Source organism: Mustela nigripes, chromosome 1 (assembly GCF_022355385.1).
Source record: "Mustela nigripes isolate SB6536 chromosome 1, MUSNIG.SB6536, whole genome shotgun sequence".
Lineage (NCBI taxonomy): Eukaryota > Metazoa > Chordata > Mammalia > Carnivora > Mustelidae > Mustela > Mustela nigripes.
Genome location: NC_081557.1, coordinates 201,620,938 through 201,648,195, shown reverse-complemented (window position 1 = coordinate 201,648,195; position 27,258 = coordinate 201,620,938). Strand labels below are relative to the sequence as shown.

At 35.7% G+C, this 27,258-nt stretch overlaps 1 protein-coding gene across 5 annotated transcripts in view; it reads left to right on the top strand.

Annotated features, from left to right (window-relative positions):
* INPP4B (inositol polyphosphate-4-phosphatase type II B) overlaps positions 1–27,258 on the top strand; it is an 822,310-nt gene that overhangs the window by 144,842 nt on the left and 650,210 nt on the right. For all 5 annotated transcript variants that reach the window (XM_059378706.1, XM_059378698.1, XM_059378688.1 and 2 more), the window contains exon 2: positions 7,795–7,857. The gene's annotated coding sequence lies outside the window, so the exon portion shown is untranslated. The remainder of the gene's footprint in view (positions 1–7,794; positions 7,858–27,258) is intronic.

Sequence of the window (27,258 nt, the reverse complement as noted above, 5' to 3'; positions counted from 1 at the left end):
ATATATATATATATATATATATATATATATATATATATACATATAGTCATATGATGCATCCTTTTTTGCATATAACTTCTTACCCTGATTATTGTTTGTGATAATCATACATGTTCATGTAACTGTGGTTTTTTTCGTTCTCATTAATGTGTGGCATTTCATTCTATGAATAAATCTTCATTTCTTAATTAGTTCTGCTATTAATGGAGATTTGAACTGTTTCCAGTTATCCCTTACTATGAAGAGTGTTATTATGAACATTTTGTACATAATTTTTGGCAATCAGTGTGCCTTTATAGTGATTATAAACCTAGAGTCGAACTCGGCCAGCTGCAATGTGTGCACGTGACCACCTTTAGTAGGTATTACCAAACTGTTTTCTAAAGTTACACCAGTTTCCATCCTCTGCCCTTCACAAGCATGATATCACATTGTTCCATATCCTTACAACTCTTGATGTTATCTGTCCTTTTTATTTTGGCCACAGTGGCATCTCATTGTGGTTTTAATTTACATTTCCAAGGGACTAATAAAGTTGAGGAAGTTTTAATATGTTAGTTGAAAATTTGAATGCCTCCTTTTGTAAAATCTCCATTTGTGTCTTTTGCTCATTTTTCTTTCAAGTTGTCTGCCTTGTTCTTGTTGATTTGTAGGACTTTAAATACCCTGAATGAGTCATTATATGATGTATGTATTGCAGGGTTCTCCTTATACTCTGTGGTTTGCACTTCATTTTCTATGTGGTGTCCTTTGATAAACAGAAGTTCTTCATTTAAATGCAATGACATGTATGGTATTTTCCCTTTATGGCTACTACTTCTGTGTTCTCTAAGAAATCATTGTCTACACCAAAGGGAAAGATACTCTTTTCTGAAAGCTTTATTGTTTTGTCACCCATGTGTTAGGAAACAACCCTCTGAAGTAATTTTTTGTTTGTTTGTTTTGTATGTGTCAGAGTTAAGATTCACGTTTTACCCCAAATGGATATATAATTTGTTCAGGATCAGTTAGTGGAAAAATTGCCCTTTACCAACTGCTCTATGTTGCCTAATTTACCTGGGTAACTAGTTATCATAATTTGTGTGGGTTTTTTGTTTGTTTGTTTTGTTCCATATATCTTGTTTTTTTTTTTAAGATTTTATTTATTTGTTTGACAGAGAGAGATCATAAGTATGCAGAGAGGGAGAGAGGAGGAAGCAGGCTCCCTGCTGAGCAGAGAGCCTGATGTGGGACTTGATCCCAGGACTCTGGGATCATGACCTGAGCCAAAGGCAGAGGCTTAACCCACTGAGTCACCCAGGCACCCTATCTGTTTGTTTTTACACCAATTCCATACTGTGTTAATTATGAAAGCTTTATAACAAGTTTGATATCTGGTCATCGAAGTCCTCCAGCTTTATTCTTCTTTAATATCACCTTGGATAATCTTGGCCCTTTTCATTTCTACATAAATGTTAGGTTGTAAATTTAGAATTAAAAAACAAACTACTGGGATCTTTATTGTGATCAGACTGAATACATGGGTCAGTTCGGGGAGAATCCACATCCTGTAATAATGAATCTTCCAAGCAGTGAACATGATGTGGCTGTTTCCATTAATTTGCCTGCTTTATTTTTCCTAAGTAATGTTTCTCTAAGTAATTTTTAGTTTAGTGATCAAAAAAATCTTTTGCAAAATTTATTCCATGGTATTTGAGGTTTTATTTCTATTTTAAATGTAGACTTTGTTTTTCTTCTAAGTGGTCTCCAGGCCCAGCTCCACACCCAGCTCCACAACCAGCATGGAGCCTATGATCCTGAGATCAAGAGTCAAATGCTTAACTGACTGAACCACTCAGGGAACCAGAATTTCTATGTTTTTGTTTGTTGTTATGTGGTAGCACAACTGATTTTTGTACAATGACATTAAATTGGTAACCTTGCTAAATTTACTAAATAAATGAGACTAATAGTGTTTCTGTGGAATCATTATTCATTATTATCATTATTTTAATTTTAAATGTATTTCATTATTCATTAAAATAAATGAATTTTAAATTATTGATATTTTTATTTAAAATAAAATTTGAATTTTTATTTTTAAATATTAGCTGAATAATAGCATTAACTGATATTTATAATAAAAAGGAGCTGGATAAAAATGCAGGATAGTGTGTAGGCATTCCAGTAGGTATTAGAAAAACTGAAATTATTGCCTCTTTTCTGTCCTAATTTGCATAATACTTGAGTAGGTGAGTCTGCCACTCTGGTTTTTTTTTTCCTCTTCTGTAAAAGAATAACCTTGGACTAGATACATTTAAGTTCCTTTTTACCAGCAGTTGATGACTGAGACAACTTTTGGGCAAATGTTTGTGCTTTCAGAATTTTTTTCTTTTTTCTACTCTTTCCTTTATAGTATTGTGACTATGGAGACAATGATCTCATTAGAGTAGGTGGGGGATCACATCTACTCAGCACTCCCATATTCCCTGATTAGGGTACTTGGGAACTTCTGTTTCCCTGGGGCACCACACATTGGTTGTGGGCATAATGGGATTCTGTCTCAGATTCATGGTTTTAGATATTTCCCTCCCTCTTCTAATGCCACTTAGTGGCTCCCATGTAGGTGTCGTGTTAAATGTTGAATGCTAGTTTTCTCAGAGAGTCTGGAATTCTCTCCAGGCTATTCCCTGAAAAGCAGTCTGCTAGTTCTACTGTTCTTATTACCACATTCATGTGGAGGTTTAACTTAGAGGAGGGAAATGAGGATTTGATATTTGACCTCTTCTTCTTCTGTCTTCTTTTCCATACAACCTTTGAGCCTAAGGTAGTTTTCCATATTCTTTACATCATACCCTAAGTTTTCTTCCCTAATTGTATCATATAACTTCATGGTCTAGTTTTCTAGTTCTGACTTCTAATATGTTAATGCCAACTAAGATTGTGTTTTTAAAAATTAAAAGGAAAGCCTGATTTTTCAAGACTATCACCTTACTATGGATCTAGAATTTTGCTGGTGAAGCTGTAGTCTCTTTCTTTCCTATTTTATTTGCCTTGTATCAATCCTAATCCTTCTGAAGCAAGTGCTACCCCTGCAGAAAGGTGAAGTCAAACATAGAGAAATCAAAAAGCATTGCATATGGATTATATTTCCAAATAATGACATCCTTGTTTTCTGTTGGCATTTCACCTCTCATATTCCTTTGTCTTCTGCTTCTGTTCTGTCTGACCTATTAGTTTGTTCAAATGTTCTTTAAATTTTATGTGGCAACAATAAGGACTTACTATGTAACTTCTATATGAGACATCGTAAGATATTTGTGCCACAAAAGTTAGCTCTTTCTTATCTTTGTTAATAGATATTTAGTACATGGAAGTGAGCATATATTTATTAGGAAACACCTCCTATGTGCTGAGCATTGAATCAAGTACTAAAGCGGATATGTGAAAGGCACAAAATACAAATACTCTTAAGGAACTTAAAATATAGTTGGAGAGACATGACAGCATAAGACAACCCAAGAAGGCAATATAAATTATATGCATTGACTATAAATGCTACACAAGGTCAGAGAGTGATAAAATCAACAAAGTCCAAAGTACCTGGGGATCACTTTGTGGAGAAGTTGGCATTGAAACTTTGACAGGGTGGTAAATTTGGAAGGTACTGAAAAGTAAGAATTCAATCACAACGAGAAGGAACAGACATGGTCAGTGGAACTGGTGAGAGTAACATGGGAGTTTTTGAGCACTTCACCTGACTGAAGATGAGAGATTATATTGAAGATTAAGAGATATAATATTGATTATATTTTATTGAATTTGTATATAAAACTCATAGAATGCTCAAGAAACTTTAAAAAGAGAGTATATCCAGTAGACATATTATACAATTTTTAGCTGATTCCCCCATGAGTCTCTTAAAATTCAGATTGTGAAAACTCCTATCACAGGATGTAAAATGGGAAGATATTGACTCTTTAAGACAACAGCTATCCAATACCAAAATGATTTATGAACACAGGTCACCTTGTAGAAATTCCCTAGTAAAAATATGAGAACTGGTTAGATAATTCCTACATTCCTGATCCAAAAAAGGGTGGGAAGTCTAGTGATTAAAGGCATATTTCTTTGGAGTAAACTGAGGGACCATTAGGAATGTACACAAGGACGTAGTTGTGGGGTGTTTCCCTTTTTTCCTCTTCCTACTGATAAAAAGAAGTGGTTCAACAAAACTCAGTGAGAGTTTAGTATGTGTTCCTTTAGGTTTTGGGTGTGATTGTGGAGACTGGACTGATTTCAGATGAATCTAAAGCCAAGATGAGCTAGTGAGCATTTATGGAAGAGAAAGGAGAGTTACTGAATTGAGAATAGCCCATTTCTCCAGGGTTTGTGAGAGCTCCCTGTGCAGTAGGTCTGGGTCATGAATGTGAGGGAGCTGAATGAGGCTGAATGAATGAATGAATGAATGAATGAATGAGGCTGTCCCAGAGAGCTACCCAGGGACTGAGTTGGCTTCAGCAGATAGGGGCTGAAGGTGTTAGTTGGAACTGTGGATGTAGTAAGTGATAAAATGAGACAGTGTGACTCATATCAAGGTAGTACAAATAAAAGCTCCTCAGTGACTGGAGAGGTGGAAACAATCCCTGAAAAACCTGGAAAGGCATCCACTGGTTGAGAATCAGCTTTAAATACAGAACAGCTCTCTTAGCTCAGTGGACAGAGAGTAAAATTTCCTTCTCCAGTTACCTCTTCTTTTCTTATCTTCAATTTTTTCCACTCCACTCCCATATTCCAGAGCATTGGGACCAAGCTTAACTGGGCTAGGGAAGAGGGCCATGGGGTAAAAATACAGGACCAACATATCCCTCTTCATTGGCTGTTGGTTTGTACTTGCAGCAGATCCTAGCTATGGAGAGAAGGCAATTTAAACCTTAAACTTAATGATATCCTATATGATGACTAACATAACATAATAATAAAAAAACATTAAATAAGATTTTTATATGGAGCTGGGCATTCTAAATTCTAAATTGAGAATATGTTTGCTGAGTTAGTAAAACTGTGAGATTTTTTGAAGCTCCAAGTGAGCAGGGTAAAGGCCTAATTCTTGTTGCCTCAAAAGTCGCTGCATTAGTTTAGTAGGACTGCCGTAACAAATTACCACAAACTAGGTAGCTTAGAATAAGATACATTTATTCTTTCACAGTTCTAAGAGGCTATAAATCTAGAATCAACAATGTTGAGAGAGAACAATGTTCTCTCTGTAAACCTAGGGGAGAATTGGTTCCATGACTTTCTCTAAGCTTCTGTTGTCAGCAATCCTTGGCATTTTTTGGCTTGCTGACTCCAGTCTTCTTCCCTCAACCCATGGTGATCTCTATCTCTTTGCCTTGTCTTCATGTGGCATTCTCCATATGTCTCTCTTTGTGTCTCATTTTATAAGGACACCATTCATGTTGGATTAAGCTTCCCTCCTCCCATATAGCATCACTATATCTGGAAAGACTCCATTTCCAAATAAATTCACACTAACAGGTGCAAGGGTAGGACTTCAATATATTTGTTGGGGGACACAGTTCAACCCACAAGAGATGTTATATAGACTTGTTTGCTTGATTCCCGCAACTTGGCATTGGGGACTGTTGGTGTGAATCAAAGCCCCTTCCCAGTTTCTCTATTTCTCATCATATATGCTGTGTCCTCCAAAATATACAGTATGAAGTTTGAGTCTAAAACAGTGTTACTTAGTCTGTCCCTATCAGGGTTGCAGCTACTGGAAATACCTTTTTATGTTTTTCCCTTTTCTCTAGTTGCCATTATCAGTATTTCTCTTCTTTGACATCCTCGGAGCATTTTAGTGAGAGATTGGGGAGAAGCACAATGGGCTCTGCAAGTCAGTCTCCTGTTAATCTGGTCTCCACGGTTTTTGTTTGTTTGTTTGTTTGTTTTTTAATGTTTCAGTTCTTCCGATGCATTGTCCCAGCTCCCTGAAAAGACATATTCTTACTTACCTGCCTTCCAGACCTAGTCCTTCAAAGTTCCTCTCTTTTGTGAAATTTTCTTAGACAAAAGAGGGCGGATTGTCAGCCAGTGTGCATCGGTTCAGCTATTCTGACTTTATAAAGATTCTTTTTAAAATCTCCCTTTCCTGACTGTACAGTATCCTTTCAATACCTTCTGTTGCTCAAACACAGTGTATACTGTTTAATGATTTAAACTTGGTATTTACACCAATTGCTTGAAATAATTGTCTAAAGATGTGAATCCTCTACCGAACTATGTTTTTTGGGGGGTTGCTTTTTGTTTACTGTTTCCTCTGAAGTCAGTCCATACCCTTGGTTTGCACTAGGAGCTCATGAGGTGTTTTCTGAATGGGATTGAATACTGACACGAGTACACAAGAGCCAGTTGCTTTAAGAGAATTTTAAACTAAATCATACTTTCTTGGGGGGCCTTCCTTAAATTAAAATCTCTAGCAAAATCAAGAGAAGCCAGTGCAGTAGAGTGGTTGCAACTTAACTCATCTTCCTGAAAAGTTTTTTTTCCCACCTGCCCAAAGATATACAATAACTATTTATTTATTTATCTATTTCTGTCATCACCGACTCTGATTAACAAAAGACAAATTCAATGATGTCCAGCATGACATTATTTTAATTATTCCACCACATGGCTCAGAGGCAGAGATTTTCAATGAGGTAGTGAGATTTTTTTAAAAAGGGGAACAATGATAATAATATTAATAATGTTATTGATAATTATAGTAGCTAATAACCATTAGTCCTATATCCTTTATATATTTTATTTCATTTATTTATCAGCTCTGTTGAGTAGGAGGAATTCTTATTTGGATAGTACAGATGAAATTTAAAAGTTTACAAAGTTTAATGTACTTGCCCAAGGTCACATAGCTAGTAAGGTATTATATGGATTACAGTTATAGGACTCTTCTTATAATGACTGTTGTCCTCAATTAATCAATGATGCTTTTAACTGTTAACATTGGTCCAAATAACCTTCTTAAGGGATGAATTTAAAATTCTTACCTAACTATGTAACATTCTTTTCTGGAAAGCTGTTGCTCAGACTTGAATTTCTTATCCTCCAATCTGAACATTCAGATAATGATGCAATAAAATCTCTTAAGGAATACTCATCAAGATTGTTATATGCTAAGAGAGGGAATAAGATATATTTTCATACTTTTGACTTCTAGAAAGTGTTTTCCTCCTTGTTGAGGCATAGAAAAGCTCTGAAATTGCATCATATGAGCAGGGTAATCTGCAATTATTTACAGAGTCATCCCATACTATCTCATGTTATCACTTCTGTGGAAAGACAGAATAAGAAAACACCCAAGCTTTCATGAATATTTTAAAACCCATACTCACTGCAGGAGGGAGAAAAGAAGTTTTAGATAATTGCCAATTCCATTTCAGTTAGTTGTATTCCAAGTAAATGTTCTGTCCCAACATGGCTTACATCTTATCTTTTGAAAGAGTGGAAGCTAATGCTTTTTCATGTTCAAGTGTTTGTTTTGTTCCCATAGGAGAAGAGAGAGAAGCAAAGAAAACAGGGCTGAGTATCTGCCACAGTATCTGCCATGTTCTCAGCTGTAGGAGGGGGGGACTTTTGAGGAAATTATTTGGCATTTATAACAAGTACTTCCCAAGGCAGCTGCTGAATGGAGCAGAGTATTTTGCTAAATGATTTTCCTCTCTGACCTTTATTACTAATGAATCTTCTTAAAGAAGTATTTAAAGAGTAAAAAGAAAGGTTGTTTTTATTAATCTCTTTTCTTTTTGCCCACAGAACCCAAAGAAATGGTGTTACCTAGCAAGAGATCTGCTGTTTTTTATGAAGATTCAGATCAAGGTAATGCTTTTTTTGAACTGATAAGTTTTTTAGTCTGTTGAACTCTGATACATTAAACCAGTTGGCTTTTTTTGATCACTGATCACTGGTTTTAGCTACTGTATAACCCTCCAAAAAAATCAAATCATTATCTGAAAAGTAGAGGGAATGATTTATGATGATCATCCTATCTATGAAGTGAAGAGTAAATTTTGATATATATAGCTTATCAAACGTTATGGATAATGGTTAACTTTATTATACTTTTATTTCATTTATGTTAATATGTGAATAGGGTCTTGATGAGAAGATTGCATTCTCTTTGGAAATAGCCCCAATTAGTGTATCATATTTACAAATGATAGACAATAAGACAATTAGATTCTAAATCAGGTTACAGTGATGAGATTTTCCTTTCATTTAAGCATTAGTCAGATGGCTTTACCTTTTATTTTTTGAATATGTGAAAATTTCAGTACAAATTCCTAGAAAACTTCATCAAGCTTTTATAAAGGCACCCTCATGCAAAACATATATTTTCTTTGGAAGATTGAATTATATCATACAGTTGCTGAATAGCATGTCTGATTATACTTAACAGATTGCCTATTTAGTTGCGAAATTTTCAAATTGCTATGTGATTTATTTACATATGTTGGCCTAAGAATATGAACACTCATGCAAATATTTTAATGACATGTATATGTAAATGAAGTGTGGTTATAGATGCAGATAAATAATGTGTGTATGTTTTATGGATAAAACTGTTATCTCAAAATAGTTTTTTATAGAAGTGTTTCTAAAGCTTAGAATTGTGATGGGGAACTGGACGCATCTCTCAATACTTTCTATTCATACAGCTGTGAAGATAGGGTATTACTGTATGTATGTGAACACAAATAATAGAATTATTGAAATGTGCATTAGGCTGCATAGTAATTGGAATTAATTGAGTTTTATTTTTGACAAATCATTGAATTCCTAAAAACAAATGAGTGCTGAAATAAAGGTAGCATTTAAATTTAATAGACATTAGCAGAAAAGTTGCTTCTGAACTTTAATTTGCAGTTGAACAAAAATTTAGGCTGAATTGCAAATTGGGGTGTTTCTACTTATTTCTGACTTCCAGTTAGTTCTTCAAAAGATGTATAAACCCCTTAGGGAAGCAGCTTTTCTCCCCTAAAGGGGATTTTGAATTGTGGGCCCTCTATTCAAGTTTTATCTATACTAAAATGTTAATTCAAACTACAAAATATCTTAAAAATGGTTAATGACATCAATTGAGGGTTGCCTTTTGCATATATTTACTGTATAAAACCAGATTTTATACAGTAGCTAAAACCAAAATTTGCAATTTTGCAAATTGCATTGAACTATTAACTGTGATTCACCAAAGAGAGACATAATGAGAACTACCTGGACCATATGTGCAAGAGGGTGAAGCTGAGCTATATGATATAGGCATAGGGAGATAAGTGGTGGTAAAGTGTTTATTGAGGGTAAATTGATGAATGACCCAGTAAAGAGAGGGGAAAGAAAAAAAGACCGAATGAGATGAAACCAATAATGAGGGTCAAGGATCTATGAGCTTTAGAATGAAAATAAAGGATAAAGAGAGCACGGACTATCCAGGATGCATCTGTGTGGTATTTTTCTTTTTTTAGAGGTCTGTATATGCTAATACTCAATTTTACTAACCTTTTATTTTATGTATGTAAGAGATGGATAAACTTATTTTGAGCTGAATGTAGTAAAAGAAAGAAAGGTAGAAGGAGGGATATTTCCATTAACATGGTAGAGTTTTCAGAATTGTGTACACATAGTAACAAAACCCACTTCTCCTCAACATGAAAATAAAGAAACAGTTCTGTATACTCTAGAGCCCAAGTACTTTGGTCTGACAGAATTCTCAAAGAGCTCAAAGAGCTTATGCTTTAGCATGTATGTGTTTATATGCAGGTTGGGAGTGGAATGTGGAAGAGTATTTGGGGTGGAGAAAATGGTGTTCACATCATCATCTCTCTAAGTTAGACCTTTCAATTCATTGAAATAGGGGTTTCTGCCATCTTATAAAAAATTCCTATTAATACAAGAGAGTGCTAATTATTGATGCTCAGTATTTATCATCTCAGATGGAATATAGACACTTAAATTTCAATCTTTAATGTGCTGTTGAGTTTGTTTTACTGGTGTCTTATTGAGAATTTTTGTATCCATGTTCATAAGGGATATTGGTCTGTAGTTCTCTTTTTTTATGGAGTCTCTTTTTTTAAGATTTTATTTATTTGACAGAGAGATAGAGAGAGAGCACAAATAGACAGAGAGACAGGCAGAGGGAGAGGGAGTAACAGGCTCTCTGCTGAGCAGGAAGCCTGATACAGGGCTCCATCCCAGGACTCTGGGGCCATGACCAGAGCTGACGGCAGATGCTCAACTGACTGAGCCACCCAGGCACCCCTTTAGTGGAGTCTTTATCTGGTTTTGTTATCAAGGTAATGCTGGCCTCCTAGTAAGAATACAGCAGTTTAAGACACAGTAGTGAAGGTGTTATTTTTAGACAAATTGGACCATTCAGTTTTCCCAGTTGAAAACTAACACACTTTTGTGTAAGATTAACTATGACAATGGAGCTTAGGGATCAAGCTGTTTGAATAGCGTGCACTTTTGCATGGGAAGATACTTAAAAGTTCTGCATTTGACTCTTTTACAGGGAGTGATTTAGTCACAGTATTCTGAATTTTGTCATTCAAAAGAGAAGCAACTTCAACTAGTCAGGTCAAAATATCCTTCTATACATCCATAGAAAGATTATGTACAAACATAGAGGCTATTTTTACATATGTTTTATATGTCCTGGAAATAGAATTTCATTAAGAATATTTCATGTCTGTAATTTATTTTTATTATGTAAGAATATCAAGTTTTTTTCCTCACATATATTTAACTGTAGGTAACTGTAATGAGATATTAAGGATTTGGCATTTTTTTTTTGATGTACACTAGGTTAAGATCTAAACTTAGTACAAATGGTTTTAAGAATTGAAAATAAACTGTATCATAAGGTTAGTGTATGTTGCTTAAGTTCAAGAACGCTAATAAATAAACTGTAAATAAATTGTTTAGTTATGTGTTTCACTGTAGTTTATTATACAGGCTGTAGGAGATGCAGATGTTAAACCTCTGTTGAGGTTTAAAAGTGTGAAAATCTTGTGATATTTTAAGAGCTTACTGCATTACTTATATTTTTTATTATTTATTACATACCTACCCTAAAGTAACAGTGGAAAGTAAATCATCAAAACTTGCCGGTTGATTAGTAAGTTAATGGCTGTGAATTTAAAGGAGAAGTAGAAATATGTCTATGGCATGTGATAAGAGGTGTGATAATAGTCACATTGCCTGAATTAGGTGCTGTGTGTGATACATGTAATGCTATGCAGGAATATAGATGTAGCATCAGGCAAAATATGCTCCCAAAGAATGCTTAAAGTGCAAGTCAGAGAAGAGATCACAGAGCATTTTCTTACAGAAGTGATTAAAAAGTAATTCTTAAAGAGGATTTACGTGACAAAGAGCTATTATGATAGCTTTAGATAATTTTTTTGGCTTCTGTGGTTTTTGTCATTTGAAAAGTTCTTGTTATGTTTTATTCCTCTGAGGAATAGAATCTGTGGGGTACTCCATCTTTTAAAAACCTGTTTAAAAACTCCCAACACTATAAGGCATGTTACTGTCTAAAATCAAGTCCTGCAAATAATATTCAAGCTCTTCCATCAATCCCCTGCCTGCATTTCTTCCTTTGTCTCTCTCTTACTATCCCTCTTATCCTAAACATTCTTGTCTTTCTTTAAGCTGAATACTCCACCCTGAATGCCCAATCTTTCTCCCTTATTCCTAAGCCTACATAACCTTAAAACTTCTCTTTAAGACCTTCTGAATTCCTCCTAACACTACAACTATTTCTTTCCCTTAACCCATATTCTCTTGGTAAAGTCATCTAGATGCTGCACTGTCACTGATTTGCATGGATTGCTACTATTAGTTCTTATGTATAAAGGTGTGTATATGTGCATGTGTACAAGTATCATTTTATTATATATAGGTACAGACACAGACATGGGATTTCTTTCCTTTAATATGAATGTAAAGAAGATTCTTTTGCCATCCATTTTTACGCCCACTTTGAGTGAAGCACACAAACTTTGAATGAATGAACTCCTTGTATCACCATGATTTCCACTAAAGTAATATTTAAAGGCTAAAAGAGTGCTTTGTACTATGAGAGTTATAATTTAGCTATGTTAAATTAGCTAAGTGTTATTTTATTAGCTATGTTATTAGCTATGTATTAAATTAGCTATGTATTATTTAAGATTGCCTTGAGAACCTACTGTCCTCTTATCACATCTTTTCAATGAGAATAAAATCTAAATTCAAATACATTAACTTATAAAGAAAACAATTTTTCACTATTGAAACATTCTCTTCACCAAGGAAAGATTGCCCAATTCTATCACCCATTAGCTTTTGCCACTATGCACACATGTCGTGGAAGAAAATTCTAACCTGAGCCACACAGCTAAGGCACTTGCCCACAAGCAAAACCCTGCCTTATAAAGACAATACCTATAGCATATCTCACATTAGAACCAATAGCAAAAAAAGTTGTATTGTAATTTGCCCCCTCATTCATTTATGTATTCATTCATTAAATCAGTGTTTACCTACTATATTCATCAGTGTTCTAGTTTGGAGTGGGGATACATGCAAAACTTGAGAGTCTCTTGGTCTACTCACATACACATATGCACACCTTACATACATATATACATACATACATACATACACACATATAGAGACTACAAAACAAATCTCTTTACATGCTTATAGAAGCATGCTCTATGCACCTTATTATTTTTTCCAAGTTCAGTTTTTTTCTGTGTTTTTTTTTTTTTTTATACATCATTATTCATGTTGATGCTTGGAAGCCATTAAAGCTGTCCCTGAAAGCTATTTTTAAGTTTGCAATAATTGTTGAACCTCATGACTAAGAAGTTTGTGGCCATTTTGAATGTGTGTGTATGTTTGCATATATGCAGTCTGAAATAAAATATTCTCTGCTTCACAGTATTTTCTTTAGGCTAGGATCCTAAAAGTACCTAAATACTAGGTGTGGAAAGGGCGATTGTTATTTAGAAAGTGGAGATGAAATTAATGACTGTTGGGGTTGGAGCAGGGCTTTTGGGAGTCAGGGCTGTCTGGGAATTGGTACTTCCCAGTAGAGAACTAAGAACTTTGAGGGAATTGGTTCCTTTAAGGCTTTAGCATGTGCGTTAGTTTTCATTTCTTTGGTTTTGTGGTGCTAACATTACTTTGGAAGGGGAACAATTCATTGCAAACAGAGTATTGTGGGCAGAGGCAAATAATTTATGACATGGGATGTCCACTAGACTTTGCAAGTGCATTTTTATGTACGTTTGTCCCTTTCTCTCTCTAGTTATATATTTTTAATGCATTTGGCATTTAAAAAATTATGCCACTAGATGTCAGCAGCAACCTCCCAGGGTTCCTGTGGCCTTAATTCTTAATGACAACAACAAATTGGTACTCTATTAGAACATCTTATCTGAGAATCGTAAGTACCTATTCTGAAAATTTAAGAGGCAGTTTTTGAGTTATGAGGAGGATTACAAACATAAAATATCTTGAAATTATTTTTTAAACGGTTTCTGTTGACATGTAACCAGTTCCTTTTACTTCCAACGTTCTCTCTACCAATGAGATGACATGAAGAACAATGTGTGCAGCTGAGTAGTTTGTCAGACATTGTATTTGATGCCAGATCTCTAAACTTCTGCTTCAATGTTTTATGATTCATTTATGCCATGATTGCATGAGTATTTGTGCTTGGGTTTATTTATTCTGTTTTTGCAGAAGCATTTTGGTACTACAGCTCATCAGGTTGTGTGGTATTAATTTTTCAGCATCCACATCTGTGTGCTGTTTATTAGTCATGTCTAAACTTTCTTGGATCTGTGTTCTGTTGTTATAAGACACTCAGAACACTTTGATAGATGCCAAAGATTCTGATAGATGTTTGCTCACCAGTAGACAAGGAAAACAACCTAGAAAAAAAAATATATATGTTTTCCATGAATTATAATACATAAATTGTTTACTTCTTGAAACAGCAGGTAAGATGACCTCAAATTTTTTTTTCCAGAAATTAATAAGACAATTGTAGTGCTGGCCAATGTTCAATAGATCCTAACATCATTTTAAATAATGCGGTTAATATCTGGTCAAATCAGATTCACATTAGCAGAATGATTCAAACTAATCTGCTGGATTTTAGTCATGAATTAGAACTCAGGTGATGAGTTGATCAAGTATCAAATGATTTTTAAATAGCCTTGAAAATGTTACCTTCAGGCCATTGCAGATGCTCAAATACCTCAACCTGATCATCAAGGGCCACTTTTCTGTAGCTGCATCATAAACATTCCCAACCTCATTTCCACCTGATTCTTCACCCAGATGTTGTCTCATAACCCATACACGAGGAATGATCTAGCCTGTGTATGATTTACTTATTTCTACCTTGATAAATTTTCATTTACCATTACCCTTCTCTCCTCTCTCCTAACTTCTTATTCTTCATTTCAGAGACAGAAGAGGGTAACAGAGACACTTGTGGGAACCAGATGATCTATATTCAAATCCCCTGTTGGTGATTTATTAGCTTACTGCTACTAGACCGAATGCAAGCTCTTTAACCCACAGAGTCTCATATTGGTTTCCTGTACAAAACCATGAAAAAAGTACTTAAATAATTGAGTTAATGCTAGTATCAACTTACAACATTACTTTTACAATAGCTATTGGAATATAGTAAGTGCTTAATATACATTAAATATTAATTTTGTCACATTAATCTGAAAATTTGCTTTCACAAAATTTAGCCTCAAACTGATTATTCTTCACACAGTCATTATTAATCTTACTGGTGTGTGGATATAGCTGTACCTGTTATCCTACCTGTACTTTCATATTTGGTGACCTACACATCTTATTCTCTTGGTACTCATAATCAGTAAATAGGATAATAAGACTTACATAACCATACCTAGGGTTATTGCAAAGACAAAATTAGAAAATAAAGGTAACAATGAAATTGGCGATGATTACTGCTTATCCTGCTTTTGTTACATTGTGGAACAGAACTAGGAGCTTTATTTACATTGCACCATCACTTAGCATACATGTATGTTGTGGGTGATGAACAGGGAGGCAGCAATTCACGTTAAGACCTATAGAGAAAAGAAATAGCAGAATACATGAGTACAAAAGTCAAAGAGAAATGGAAATTCCGAATTGGGTTCACAAGAGAATTTACAAGTTAAAGTGGAGTCTGTAAACTGCCACGGAGTTCTGTTGAAGTTCTGTAACTGGGTGCGTGACTTACCTAAGAGAGAGAGAGTGAGAAGGGTGACTATGAAAGAACAGCCCCTCCCCCCAGTACAAGTACTCACACTGACAGATGAAGCTCAGAGGCATGTGGGTCAGTATTTGTAAAGGTAATATATAGATATACTTTCTTGGAGCGAATGCATTTATTCTTTTAAAGTTTACTATTGAAAATTGTGTCAGACATAATTATTGTGTTTAAAAAATGCTAGGAGAGATAAAATTACTCTTGTCCTAATTTTTGGAAAAGTATAAATATTGTTAACAACAGCAATTAATCATATAAAAAATGTTAACATCCATTTTGCAAGGAAGAAGCTTGCTATTTGATCTAATTGATGATATGATAGCTGGGCATATATCAGATATTAGAAATTTACACAGAATGTGTGAAGGACATTGGAGATCATCTACTTTTACTTCACTGACAGTAAGTGATGTGCTTCCCATTATGATATGTTTACTTTTTCTTTTAAATTTATTAAATTGCTAAAAATTTAATAGATCAATATTCTGTCCTTATTAGACCTCGTGCAGCATGTGGTAGATACCTCATTTTTAATTTTTTTTTTTTTTTTTTAGAGTTTAGTTTGGGAAACTTTTTCTTCTTTAGGAAGCTACCACACTCAAATTCTGTGTGGTACTGGCAGGTTATGGATAATAATAATAGCAAATATTTATTGACTACTTTTTTGAGGTCAGACACTGTTTTAAACAGAATACTAAGATTTAGGGACTAATGGTATCACTGTTGCATATTTGTCATAATAAAACTGTGGAACTCACACACAAGGAGCAGAACTCATGGGAACGGACTCCAGACTGGGTGATCTTAGCTGGGTTTGCTCATGTATCCTCAGACAGCTGAAGTCAGCTGTGGGTTGGTTTTACTAATCTTGGCTGAGCTGTCCTATGTGTTTCTGACTTTGGCTGGGAGAACGAGTCTGACTCAGCTTGCTCTACTTGATCATTCGTTCCTCAACAGTCCAAACTGAGCTTTTTCTCCTGGTAGTATCAGGGTTCTGAGAGACAAATTGCAAAATACGTAAGAGATTTTTAGGTCTATGCTTAGAACTGGCACAAAGTTATATCAACCACCTTCTATTGGACAAATCTAAATCTCCAGCTTAGTGTGGAATCCAAGGATAGGAAAATAGACTTCACCATTGGATGAAAGAGGCCACAGAATCACATTGCAGTTGTTTGCATACAGAAAAGGGGAAAACTGGAGTAAGTTTTGCCATCAATCTATCAGAATCTGCTTTTTACCTGTGAGAAAATGGCAGTTCAGTGAGATTAAATTACTTGCTTCTAGGTAAAATTTACCTGGCTTAAAATTCAGCTTCATTTTCCAGATCCCAGGATTGGACAAGGGGTGGGCATGGGACCTGAACAAATTAATCACAGTCCTTCTGTGAGACTTGGTATACAAGAAAAATACTTCCTTTAGGTTCAAAAACTGTCAGAATGTTGACTTAGCATCACCAGTAATCTTTAGTTCTGCTATTTGGAGAAGATACTGAGACAGCAGAAAAAAAGAGAGGCAGAGAGACAGAGACAAGAGACAAAAGAGGCAAGAAACAGAATGATTAGCATGTAGGAGAAAGATGAAATTATGTAATTTGAGCCACTAGATGCAGCCATACTTGAAACGTTAAGCTAACTAGTTCCTTAAAACAGTAAGTTTCTATTTTGTTGTTAATCTAGTTTGACTAAGGCCTCTATTACTTGAAGCCTAAACTATTTTATTAAAAAATGATGGATTATTTTGCAAAAAAATGGCTACAGCAATATATCTAGTCTTAGGAGCATTTCCTGTGTACTTCCTCGGCACCCCTTATCAAAAGGTGAAGACTCTTTCCACCTGATTGAGTTTGTGTCTTCTCTGATGATCAGAGTCCTACAGAAGCAATGCTATGGGACATCTAGAGCTAGGCCATAAAGAGGGTACAAAACTCTTTCTGGACACTTGTATTTGGAATCCAGTTACCACATTGTGCTAAAAGCCCAGACCTCATGGTGTAGCCATTTTTAAAGTGTTCTGGCTGATGGTTCAACAGTCAGTAGTCACCATTATCTCCAGCCCTGTGTGGGGACAATCCTTCACATGATTCCAGCTCCCAGCCTTCGGACAATTCGGGCAATGCTAACTGGAACAGAGATGCACTATCTTCCCATGGGCCCCACCCAAGTTGCAGATTCATGAATAAAAATATGTTATTTGTTTAAACCACTAAATTGTGGGGTAATTTGTTAGACAATCACATATAGTTACACTCTTATCCTGTAACTTTTTTTAGGATTCTCTTTTATTTCTTTTCTTTTTCTCTTTTCATTGAGGTATAATTGACCTAAAACATTACATTAATTTCAAGTAGTGATGATTTTTTTTTTTTTTTTAAGAGTGAGCATGAGTGGGGACAGGACAGAGGGAGAGGTAGAAAGAGAATCTTAAGCAGGCTCTGTCATGGAGCCTGACATGGGGTTTTATCTCACAAACCTGAGATCGTGATCTGAGCTGAAATCAAGAGTCAGACATTTCACTGACTAAGCCATTCAGATGCCCCATGACTTGATATTTTTATGTATTGGTAAATGATCAACACGAGTCTAATTAACATCTGTCACAAACACATAATAATAGAGTGTGTGTGTGTGTGTGATGAGAACTTTGAAGATTTACTCTTTAGCAACTTCCAAGTATGCAGTACAGTATTATTAACTATAGTCACCGTGCTGTATATTATGTTCTCATGATTTATTTATTTCATGCCTGGAAGTTTGTACCTTTTGATCCCCTTTACCCACCCACCCCCAACTCCTGCCTCTTGCAGCCACCAATTTGTTCTCTGTATCTATGAGCTCATTTTTTTTAAAGATTCTAAATATAAGTAAGATCACATAATATTTGTTTTTCTCTCTCTGACTTATTGCATTTAGCTAATGCCTTCAAAGTCCATCTAGATTGTGCAAATAACAAGAGTTCATTCTTTTTTTAAAGGGTGAAGAATATTCCAATGTGTATAAATATGCCACAATTTTTATCTGTTCATCTGTTAATGGAAATTTAAGTTGTTTCTATGTCTTGGCTATTGCAAATAATGTTGCAATGAACATGGATGTGCATATATTTTTCTGAGGATTCTCTTGTCTTACTAAGACACATGTCAAACTCTCCTTCTACCAATGACTGCCATTCCACTTTTACCCATGACTTTCTTTAAACTCATTCTGATTTTTTATTTAAACTCACTCTGATTCTCCAAGTAGACACAGACAATTTTTATTGACTCTTGCCATTGGCTTTGTGGTGTAACTTTGCTTGGAAGGAAATGACCAGGAGACATGGTTTGGTGATATCCATGTTTCTCTATGTCCTTACTAAATGGCTGGGTCTCCTGACCTAATAAATTCAGCCCTCATTCTCCAGTGCTATGCTGTCTAATATGGTGACAACTAGGCACATGGAATTACTTAAATTTGGATTCATTAAAATTAAGTAATATTGGCAATTCACTTCTTTAGCTATACTAACCACATTTCAAGCGTTCAGTATTTATGTGTAATCACTAGCTAACATGTTAAGCAACACAAAGTTATAGAGCATTTCTATCATCTCACTGTGTTGTTTTGAAGGGTGCTGCTTTGATTTGCAACTTGAACATGTGGTCCAAGGTCATCTCCTTTACATACTGTCATGCAATGACAAAAATCTTTTGACCTAGAACAGAATTCTAAAGGATCTAGTCTCTATTTCCTAGGTATAACTCCAGGAGAGGACAGAGGTAAGAATCCCAGCTCCCTTAATAAAGTTACATTTCATTTACATTCACATGAAAAGGCTGCTTTGTGTAGCCTTACTTACCTTCTTTCCCCGTCCTTCAATTTGTGGACAATGTTTTATTTTCTTGGCTATACTGGTTCCCTTTTTACAATCCTGCCTGAATTTGGGAACAATTCAATTCACAGAAGTTATCCTAGTAACAAAAGATATCCCTCTGAAAATACTTGGGGGCTCTGTTCTCTCAGCAGAGAGACCTCATGAACACACAGGGCTTCTGTTGACTTGAAAGTGAACTCTGGCTGTGGAGCGGATATTACTCCTTAAAAAAGAAAAAGAATAACTTCAAGGCAAAAGGGTCTTTATTCTCCCTGGGTATAAGTTTCCTTGAAAGCTTGTTTATTGATTTTCCTTGTAATAACTGAGCTTGCAAGCTATAAAAGAAAAAAAAAGCAAGTAGAAGCAGGGAAATAATATCAATGATGACGTTTATTCATCAGCTTTATCTCATTTTTACTCAGTTATTATGTACACTGTGAAAGAAAAAACACCACAAACCCCAATCCCATTTTTTATGCAGTCCATAGAATTTTGTTGATCAAAAGGGGAAACAAACACTTAAACTCTAAAGCAAAGGTCTATTCCCATTAAAAGTGATTGTGACCAAATTAATGTCATGTTGTGAGGAGAGAGTTGAAAGCGGGTAAAGTGGAAAAAAATGACTGCTCCAATAGGGCGATACATGGTATGGTTACAGTGGTGTTGATTTTGATCTCTAATTAATTTGCCACATTGCCTAAAATACCCACCATTAGCATTATCCCCGTAGGAAGATATCTGCCTAGATTTCTGACCCATTTGATAACTTTTTTAAAAAGTCCTGTAATCAGGTAATTTCAGAAAATGCCGAATTTTATGTCTCTCCAGTAGTTTTATGATGTATGGTAGAATATTAGTCTCTGAAAATCCTGCTGTAAAGAAACTTCTTAAACTTTGTTTATAGCCCAGCATTTCCTAAAATGAGTGTAACAAGGAACCTTTTATATTTTAGCATATTTTTATGTAATACTGATTGCATCCAATAGTACTAGGCTTTAGGGAAGCACACTTTGTGAAATCCTGCTTTAGAATAAAATATGAATCCCCAAGAGGACTTATTTCCACACAGAAGTCACCTAATAAGAGTAACACTTTCGCTATTAGTATCCATCCATACAGACTATCTTGCCTCAAAAAACTGGATTCCAAGACACTAATAGGATGGAAGGGGCCATAACATGGAGTGTTTCCTACAGAGGGCTATCTCCGGAGGATTCCTGAGGAATTAGAGGATGGCCAGCCATCTCTGGCAAGGTCTTTCCTACGACATGAGACTTTCCTACAACATGAGACTTTCAGACCTTTCTGGAAAGGTCCATTTTAGAAGGTGTCAAAGGGGAGATGATCAGCTGAAGAAAGTTTTAACAGCTCCTGTGACTTACAGATAGTTTTGAATTACTTCCTTCCCTTGAATGAGTTCTAGATAGTGTTGAATTGATTCTCAGAAGAGTAGATTACGTTCACTGTAATCTACTTCCCCCAAAACCATCACTCTTTGGCCTATAACAATCTTCCATTTACTCTCTCATTCTGGTAAAATGCCTCTTTCTCAGATAACCTGTTATTTTCTATTAGCCAAGCATAGTGAACTCTTCCTGAGTGAACTTATTGGTCTCCATAATTTTGAATTCTGTCCAAATGCTTTTGAGTTCCCTATTTATATCTCCAGGCCTGGACACAGTTCTGAGCTTCAAAATTATCTTCCCACAGATATCTCAAACTTACACCCAAACTGATCTGATAAACTTGTGCTCTAAACTTCATCCTACAGGTTGTTGGAAGAATCATCATTCACCTAGTCTTCTAAGCTAGACACCTGTCAGTCATGCTGACAATCAATCACATTTCTCAAGATATATCCTGTGTCCCATAAAGCACATATCTTTCCATGCCTTAGATCTCAGAGTCAGATCATAACTCTTCCACCTGACACCTACATGACCTTGAACAAACTTTCTAGTCTCATGCTTAATTTCTCTTCTGTTTAATGGGGATAATAGTAATAGCTAAGTGACAGAGTTGTGAGTTTGTGAAAATTAAAAGGGAATAAACTAGGAGAGTAGAGAAGATTAAATTGACTTTTTCTTTTTGTCTCTCTATGGAGGGAAAAAGTATTTATTATTAAGGGAAAAGTCTTAATGGCTCACTTAGTGCTTTTACAGGAGCAAATATATTTTAAATAGCAATAGCAGTGAATAAAAAAACTAAGGTTGTGATCTGGTTATAATTCATGGGGGGAAGAATTTTTAGCATTTTTCCCTTTTTATTCCATAATTATGGGTTATTGGAAAGAAAATAAAGGAAGGAAATTGAGTATTTCACACTCTTTAGGCCAATAGAAGTACTTATGTGTATGATGAAGTAGACAAAAAAGAAAGACCCAAAATCAGCATCCCTAACACATTATCTGTATTATCTGTTTAACCAGGGTCATATATAGGTATCTTTGACTTATAGGGTAAGCCAGAAGGAACATTGCTAACATAGGATTAAGACCTGATTATGGATTGTATGGAGCACTGGGTGTTATATCCAAACAATGAACCATGGAACACTACATCAAAAACTAATGATGCACTGTATGGTGACTAACATAACATGATACTAAAAACAAAAAAAAAACAAACAAAAAAACAAACAAAAAAAAACCTAGCTATGAATTTCAGGCAACTTCTGGAAATATTTCTTATTTTTTGCTTAATAGCTAAAAGCTCTCTTTAAAATCACATTACACATAGAACTACATAGTACATAGTGTGGAAATTACACAACCTATGTGTACTCTGAGGCCTGTCATTATCACAAGAATGCATGATTGATGTTGGTCACTCATTCTTTCAGTAAATATTATTGGTCTCCTATATGGGACACCAATCCTGGATTCTGGGGATGTAGTATTCTATGAAACAGACCTCCTTATCTTTCTGGATCTTATATCCAAATAAGAGGAGACAGACAGTAAACAAAATAAGTAACTGTATAGTATTTTATACAAGGGGTTTGGAGAAAAGTAAAGCAAGAGAGGGGGACAGGGCATTTTGTAGTGGCAGTAAAATTATATGTTTAAGGAGAGAGGCTTGGAGCTCTTCACTATGAAGATGCTATTTGAGCAAAGACCTGAAGGAGGTCACAGGGCCAGTGAATGGTTCTGATCAAATCAATGAGATGGTCTGACTTTCCTTTTACAAGGGTTACTCTGGCCACTCTTTGAGCATAGTCAGAAGAGGAGACCAATGATTAGGCTATTGCTATAATCTAGGCAAGAGGTGGTAGTAAACAGGACCAAGGAAGTAGTATTAGAGGTGATAAGTGGCAGAGAAAAAGTTCAGTCTCAGTGTGTGTGTGTGTGTGGCATCTCTGAGACCTATGCTTTGTCTGCAGAAATGCAAGCATTTCAGGGGAATACTGAGTGAAAGAACCAGAAAATAAAACTTTGAGGGAAACACTGGGGAAAGAGCAGAAGGATCGTATAGAAAAAGATGTCACACATGCCAAAGCCAATGCAAATTTTAAGAAAGAGATATGAACAACATTCAACACTGCCCAGAATTCAGTTATGAATGTATCTGAAGGAGGTTACTTCCAATCTGATAAGTTGAAAGCCATCAGTGACATTATTAAGAGCTATTTTGGTGAGTTTGCTGAAGCAGAAATACCAGATTGAGATTGGGAAATAAAAAAGTCATATACAGAGGAATATAGATTATTCATTTTTAAAAAATATTTTATTTATTTATTTGACAGACAGAGATCACAAGTAGGCAGAGAGGCAGGCAGAGAGAGAGGAGGATGCAGGCTCCCTATTGAGCAGAGAGCCCGATGTGGGGCTTGATCCCAGGACGGTGGGATCATGACCTGAGTCGAAGGCAGAGGCTTTAACCCACTGAGCCACCCAGGCTCCCCTAGATTATTCATTTTTGAAGCTTGTAAAACACAAATTAGTGAGTCCAAAAAAAAAAAATATATATATATATATATATATATATATATATATATATATATAACCACGATTTTTACCACAGTAAAAAATACATTTATACTGTAATCTACTGTACATGCATACACATACCAATATACATATTTATATGACATAATTACTACTTTTTTATATGTGTTATGCACTTTCTTTTCTTTTTTTTAAATTTTTTATTTTTTATAAACATGTATTTTTATCCCCAGGGGCACAGGTCTGTGAATCGCCAGGTTTACACACTTCACAGCACTCACCAAAGCACATACCCTCCCCAATGTCCATAACCCCACCCCGCCTTCTCCCAACGTTATGCACTTTATTTTCTATTCGCCTATATAATTTCTTTTCAAAGTACTGACTAAATTGATTTTATAACCTTCTCTAAGGTCTTGACTCATGATTTAAAAATCATGATTATGGACAGCAGTTAAAACAAAAGTTTTCCCCTCAGAACTATTGCACACAGTTTCTGCATGCCTGTCGACCATATCTGAGCACTTGCGTTGAAACTTTCAGAAACATAATCTCTCCCTTACATTTGGAATTTCTGCCTTGCCATGTGTAGTCAAAAAACTGAAAATCAGTAAGAGAGTTAATCCAAACTTATCATAATATGATTAAGACTCACTGTGTAAAGAGCCAAGCAAAAAGGATGAATACCCAACTTTTGTATCAACATGGATGGGACTGGAGGAGGTTATGCTGAGTGAAATAAATCAAGCACAGAGAGTCAGTTATCATATGGTTTCACTTACTTGTGGAGCATAAGGAATAACACGGAGGACACTGGGAGATGGAGAGGAGAAGTGAGTTGGGGGAAATCAGAGGGGGAGATATATGTACCATGAGACACTCTGGACTCTGAGAAACAACTGAGGGTTTTGGAGGGGACGGGTTGGGGGGTTAGGTGAGCCTGGTGGTGGGTATTAAGGAGGACACGTATTGCAATGAGCACTGGGTGTGGTGCATAAACAATGAATCTTGGGACACTGAAAAAAAAAAAACAAAATAAAATTAAAAAAAAATGGGGGTGTCAATACCAGAAAAAAAAAAAACACACCAAAAAAGACTCAGTGTGTAGTGATGACATTGACTATGTTGATAGATCAGCATTTCTTGTGGACTAAACAATATGAGTCCACTTCCATTCTTTGATTTTATTCTGTCTCTATGACATGCAAACTGGAGATCCATGACCCATGGCAGATTGGTTTAAATGTGCTGAGTCACTTCAAGCTCAACTGGGATTTAGAATGGGTCACTCGAGCAGCAGTGCTTGGTATATACTAGGCAAATGAGTATTTATCAAATAAACAAATGGCATTAAGTAATACATTTTTTTTGAAAGTCAACAAACTTCACATACATCAATAAAAATGAGAGCTTCTTGTTCTATAAATCTATGCTAATAGATAGTAAATCTCATTGAAAACTACAAAAATAAGCTTTACTTTAAAGGAAATTTAAAAAAGGGAGCAGTAGGCCAAAGGAGGTTGCTTGCCCCAGGAGGAGACTGTCACTGAATTGAGCAGAAGGATGAAATTGAAGATCTTTGAGAGAAGAGGATAATTAATGGAGGGGACATATTAAAGACAACTGTGGGGGAGTCCCTGAAGCAGGAGAAAGGCCACCTCTCCTTGAGGTTGGATGGTTCCAATGATGGGCAATTTTGCAGATTAAAATAGAAAGGTTGTTACTAACATTAACCAATCTGTAAAATCAAGATTTTCTGCTGAGAGTGAGAGGTTATATGTTAACCTCAAGGTGCTTGAGAATAGCATGGTATGTCTGGAACTGTCCTTGGGTAATCTAAGGTAAAGGCATTCATAAACATGACACGGCTGTCACAGATTTTTGTCTTCTCATTGGTTTAAGGCCAAGATCATAAATTGGTAATTCACTATAACTGAATAAGCCCAATCAATATGTTTTATTGGTTTCTCATTATTTTAATAGGCCATATTTTAAAATGAGTAGGCTCACATCAAATTTTGGATTTCCAGGTTTAAAAAACTAGCCAGAAGACCTGAAATAATATACTGGAGCTGAGCAATGTCTGTTCCACAGTCTCCTCCTGGGGCAAGCAACCTCCTTTGGCCTACTGCTCCCTTTTTTAAATTTCCTTTAAAGTAAAGATTATTTTTGTAGTTTTCAATGAGATTTACTATCTATTAGCATAGATTTATAGAACAAGAAGCTCTCATTTTTATTGATGTATGTGAAGTTTGTTGATTTTCAACAAACAGACATTGGAACAGGCCTGCTTTAGAAAAGGCCTGCTTTCTCCTTTTAGCTCAGTCCCTACTGTCCTACGGGACACTTATCACTTACTTATGTGCTTGCAGGGCCCCTCTAGGCATATGAGTATAAAATTCCTGCTTTAAGTCTCAGCCTATGGGATTTGTTTTCGAAATAAGCAGTGAAGGTATGCTTCAGCTTAGGATGGTCATAGCTTAATGGATTGATGGTTTTAAGGTTTGGTCACTAGCTCCTGATGACTGAGTTCTGAGTATTAATTCGTGTCAATAAAACACATGAGACAGATTTATAAACAAACACATACTCCTGACCAGACTAGATGATGAATAGGCCATCCCTTTCCTACATGTAAGGCTACTTAGCAGCCTCAATTATTAATTCATTTATTGATATACTCAAAATTGTTAAGTACCTGCCATGGATTAAGAAGTCTGCTAGCTTCTGGGATCACAAAGATAAATAAGATAAATATGGATACATATCCTCATCTCTCTCAGATACCTAAAAACCTGGAGGGGGAGACAGAAAATTTAACAATTATGATAGTGCCATGCTCTGGGTGTTCCAAGGTACTGTGAATTTTCTCAGAGTCAAATCAATGATCTTAAGTTCTGGAACCTGATTGAATTAGCCAGGTAAAGGGGAGGAGGAAAAGTTGTCCAAATGAGGAGAATTGCATTTAGAAAGTTTGGAGATACATGAGCATGAGATTTGGGGGTGAACTAAAAGAAATTACCTGAGAACATATAGAGGACAGGAGTAAAGGTTGAGAGAGAAGGCTGAGAGAGTGGCAGAGGCCAGATCATGAACGATCTGGTAAACCATTTTAATAGCTTTGCATTTTATGCCACAAGCAACAGGAATTACCAAGTGGTTTTAATTTGAGAAATGATTTCTATTTAGGAAGATCATTAACATCAGATCATTTAGAATGATCCATTCTAAATCCCAATTGACGTTAAAGCTCCTCAGCAGAATTAACCCACTCTGCCATGGGTCATGGATCTCCAGCTGACCTGTCTTAGAGACAGAGTAAGATCAAGGTAGGGAAATTAATACATATTTAGTTGTGAAGAATACAAAACAAAGAAAAAGGCTGGCAGCTTGGAAAAGCTTTCTAATGCATACTGAGTACCTAAGTATTTTCCAGCACTATGACATAATCTTGTGCATTATTTCACTTAATTTTTACAATAGTCTTATGAGGCTGGGCTTTATAATCATTCCAGTTGTAAAGATGAAGAAATGAATGTTTAGAGTGATTAAGCAAATTGTTTCAAGTAGCAAAAGAGGTAAATTGCAGAGGAATTCAATCACAATATAGAAAACTAACGCTCTTAACCATTAGGCTCCCTGACTCCAGTTGCATTTATCTGGGAGCGATATATGATCTAGGGCTGTAGAACTGGCTGAAGAGAAGTTGACTGTATTTGGAAGTGAGGAGAGTATGATTGGCTTATTTTTGTGAGTGTGGATGGAAAGGGTACTTTCTGAGGGTTAGCTGGAGAGAAGGATAACCTCTAGGCTTTTTTACCTCTTCCATGAAATTGATGATTGGCCAGTTTGTGGAACATTATGATAAATTCACGTGAATGTGTTAGAGTTAAGGTGCTATGGGAATGCCTATAGGAATTGCAGGAATTGTGATCTAGGTTAACAATGGAAAACTGATAGTCCTGAACACCAAATTAGCTGCCAGATCCAGATGAATACAGACCATTTCCCAGAAACCATGTTTGGATTGGGAGAAGCTGTGATAGGAATAGTCTCAGAAATAGAGAGAGAGAAAGAACCACTGAAGGACATTGATAACAATACTTAGAGAGAAACCTAGAAATGTGGT